This window comes from Pongo abelii, chromosome 1 (assembly GCF_028885655.2).
Source record: "Pongo abelii isolate AG06213 chromosome 1, NHGRI_mPonAbe1-v2.0_pri, whole genome shotgun sequence".
NCBI classification, from domain to species: Eukaryota; Metazoa; Chordata; class Mammalia; order Primates; family Hominidae; genus Pongo; species Pongo abelii.
Window position 1 is genome coordinate 55,492,819 of NC_071985.2, and position 4,537 is coordinate 55,497,355.

The 4,537-nt window shown below is 37.3% G+C and overlaps 1 pseudogene; it reads right to left on the bottom strand.

Moving 5' to 3' along the window:
- Window positions 1-2,168: 2,168 nt before the first annotated feature.
- LOC100454237 (putative elongation factor 1-alpha-like 3) lies at window positions 2,169-3,559 on the bottom strand (annotated as a pseudogene).
- Window positions 3,560-4,537: the final 978 nt, after the last annotated feature.

Below are 4,537 nucleotides of genomic sequence, written 5' to 3' on the forward strand. Positions count from 1 at the left end.
TTATCTGTAAAGATGAGGAAACTGAGACACAGTAATTTTTGCAAATTATGCAGCTAGCTAATGACAGAACTGGGAACGGAATGAAGGCTATCTCATCCTTGATTTTAGGCTCTTAACTATTAGGTTGTTTGGCTTTTAATAATTGCGGTAATTATGTAATAACATCTTCCAAAAAATACTCATCAACAGCTGCATTTCCTCCAAAAACCCTGGATAAGGAGTTATCTGTACATTTGAAAACGTAAGAGTATCAGAATCCTCATTTATTTATCATGACCTAATTTGCTTCTCTAACTACCATGCATTTTGGAAATCCATTAAAGCTATTCTTGCTCATCTAAAAAAGTGAAAAATGACCTACTAATAAGCAAAGGTGACTTGTGTTTTTCGTACACTGCATAAATTATTATAAACTGAATTTTGTAGTGTCCCAACTCTGACACAGTCAAAGGATGTTCACATTAAATTGAATCATTAATTTATAAACTTTATAGTAACAATACTTATAAACTAATTGTTTAAAACAGTCTAAATCATATTTAATTATATGTTCTTCCATTGAATGTTGAAAACTTCTAGATATATTTTAAAGCAGAATACAATTTAATTTTCTCTAAAATGAACAAAGATGGCTTTAAAATTATCAACATAATTTTTCTGCCACTATCTTTTACATATACAAAATATGCTGAAAATATATTGCTTAATTTTGATATTTGCATCCTTGAAATTAAAATAACAAAAATGGATAATGACAATGTATATTTATATACACATTTTATATATATATATGCACACACACACAGACAGTATACAACTGTCAATCTAAGTTGAAACAACCACAAACCAATGAACATCAACCAACAAAAGCATCTTTATTTGGGAAGCTTTTTAGCCTAGGCACTAACACAAAGATTCATAACATTCTTACATGCTTCCAAATCTATTCCTTTATGAAATAATTTTCCTCTGAAAATGTTATCAGAGGTCTCAAACTCATACATACCTTGGAAGAAAGAAGTATCAAAGGTGATAGGGTTTTTTTTTTTGACAGGAAAAAAGGAAATACATTTTTCTTCTCACAACACATTTATCTTCAGGATGTACTCCAAAAACATTAATTATATAAATGTAAAATAATTAAAACTCTATGAAAAAGAGAATACTTATAAAGTCCCAATATAACAGCTATTTGTGTAAATTTTTAAAATAAAATAAACACAATTCAGCAAGACAAAATAAAAATATATGGAAAATAATATATGTACATAAAATTTTAAGTACCAAAAAATACATGGAACTGAAGAAACCAATGGAGGTGTGAACAAATATTTCAACATAAAATATTCACATTCATTGTAAAAAAAAAAAGTTAAATATTAAAAGCATTCAAATTATAAACGTAAAAATATTTTTATGAAAAACCCTACTAAGTATTTATTTTATTTAATCATTGGATAATTTTTTTTCTCATTAAACATTCTTAGTGGATCTCAAAATTCTGTGACAGATTTTTGGTCAAGTTGTTTCCATTAAAAGTACATGCATACCTGGCCAGGCGCGGTGTCTCACGCCTGTAATCCCAGCACTGTGGGAGGCCGAGGCAGGCAGATCACGAGGTCAGGAGATGGAGACCATACTGGCTAACACAGTGAAGCCCCCTCTCTACTAAAAATACAAAAAATTAGCCGGGCGTGGTGGTGGGAGCCTGTAGTCCCAGCCACTCGGGAGGCTGAGGCAGGAGAATGGTGTGAACCCAGGAGGCGGAGCTTGTGGTGAGCCGAGATGGCGCCACTGCACTCCAGCCTGGGCAACAGAGGGAGATTCTGTCTCAAAATAAATAAATAAATAAATAAGTAAGTATGTGTATACCTATGGAAAAAAAACCTGCACTTTTCTGCACATGTATCCCAGAACTTAAAGTATAATTTTAAAAAAAGAAAAAAAAGTACTGATTTTAAAAACTAATAACTTAAAACTGCCACATGCAAAAAAGAGAATCAAAGTGGTCCTCAAAATATTTTCCTTTCCTTCTGAAGATTTTACGATGCATTGTTATCATTAGCCAGTCTTCTACTAGTAAACTTAAATGGCCAGTTTAAACAAACAGCCCTGAGACCATTCTTCCACCACTGATTAAACCCGGGTGGTGGTATTAGGGATAATATTCATTTAGCCTTCTGAGCCTTCTGGGCAGACTAGGTGACTTTGCCATCTCCACCAGCCTTCTTGTCCACTCCTTTGATGATACCCACAGCAATTGTCTATCTCATATCATGAACAGCAAAGCCACCCAGAGGTGGATAGTCTAAGAAACCCTTAACACAAATGTGCCTTCCAGGAACCGTGTCAATGATGGCAGCATCACCAGACTTCGAGAATTTAGGGCCATCTTCCAGCTTTTTACCAGCATGGCGATCAATATTTTCCTTCAGCTCAGCAAACTTGCATGCAATGTGAACCATGTGGCTATCCAGTGCAGGGGCACAGCCAGCACTGATTTGGCCTGGATGGTTCAGGATAATCACCTGAGCAGTGAAGCCAGCTGCTTCCATTGGTGGGTCATTTTTGCTGTCACCAGCAACAATGCCACAACAAACACCCTTGACAGACACATTGTTGACATAGAAGCCCACACTGTCCCCAGGAAGAGCTTCACTCAAAGCTTCGTGGTGCATTTTGACAGATTTTACTTCAGTTGTAATGTTGACTGGAGCAAAGTTGACCACCATACCAGGTTTGAGAACACCAGTCTTCACTCAGCCAACAGGAACAGTACCAATACCACCAATTTTGTAGACATCCTGGGGAGGCAGGCACAAGGGCTTGTTAGTTGGATGATTTGGTGGTAGGATGCAGTCCAGAGCCTCAAGCAGTGTGGTTCCACTGACATTGCCATCCTTACGGGTGACTTTCCATCCCTTGAACCAAGGGATGGTTGTCATGTTAGCAGTTGGCTTCAACATGTTGTCACCATTCCCACCAGAAATTGGCACAAATGCTACTATGTCGGGGTTGTAGCCAATTTTCTTAATGTAGGTGCTGAATTGATTGCCTCATATCTCTTCTAGCTGTAGGGTGGCTCAGTGGAATCAATTTTGTTAACACCAACAATTAGTTGTTTCACCCCCAGTGTGTAAGCCAGAAGGGCATGCTCTTGGGTCTGCCCATTCCTGGAGATGCCACCTTCAAATTCACCAACACCAGCAGCGACAATCAGGACAGCAGAGTCAGCCTGAGATGTCCCTGTAATCATGTTTTTGATGAAGTCTCTGTGTCCTGGGGCATCAATGATAGTCACATAGTACTTACTGGTCTCAAATTTCCACAAGGAGATATCAATGGTGATACCACGTTCATTCTCAGCATTCAGTTTCTCCAAGACACAGGCATACTTGAAGGAGCCCTTTCCCATCTCAGCAGCCTCCTTCTCAAATTTCTCCATGATTCTTTTGTCAATGCCACTGCATTTGTAGATCAGATGGCCAGTAGTGGTAAACTTGCCCAAATCTACGTGTTCGATGATGACAATGTTGATGTGAGTCTTTTCCTTTCCCATTTTGGCTTTTAGGGGTAGTTTTCATGACACCTCTGTTCTGGCGGCAAACCCGTTGTGAAAAAGGGGGACAATTATTTTTTAGTACCTAGGCATGCTGGACACTACAGTAGGAATGAGACCCTATAAAGCGGTCAGCTAAAGAGACATGCTCCCTACCATCAAAGAATTTATATTTTAATATACATATTAACAACGTGAACAGCTGAATATATAATGAACATTATAATAAACATGTGAAGGTAAAGACACTATTCAATAGTGTCTATTCAATGACACTCTAAAATAGTTTCTATACTATACAATAGAGAGTTGTGGGGTTTGCGTTGGCTTCCTGTGGCTTCCTCCTGTGATTTCTGCTGGATCCTCTCCTCTTCCAGACCAGCCTTTCAAGGTAGAGTACTTTAAAGCTCAGTCTTACAAATTATTCTCATTACTACCACATTCTAATACTGTGATTTGCCTGGAATCAATAATGCTTCCATCATTGGTATAATCCTATTACTTCTAATAACACATATATCTTGCTGAATCCAAATTTATATCTCATTCTAATATTTCCCCAAGCTATAGGCTCATGTGTCTTTTCACTAAGCATTCACGTCCAAAACAGAAATCTTGATATCTCAACCCCATCATACCCCATCCCCAAATTCTTTATTTCATTATTTGTTAATCTCAATCACACAGTTGCTTAGGACAAGATCTTGGAAGCATCCTAACTGCTCTTTTTTATAATGCAACAGAATATCTGGTCATCTGCTTTTAGAATATAGGGCAGGTCTGATCACTTGTCAACAATTCCACTGTTCGTATCTTAATCCAAGCCACCATTGTCGCTTTTCTGACTATGTAGTAGCTACCATATTGGTCTCCCTTTTTACGTTTTACAGTGTATTTCCCCTACAATCTATTATCAATACAATAATCTAAGTAATCATTTCAAAATGCAGATTGGTTCTGACTCTTCAATGTCTATAA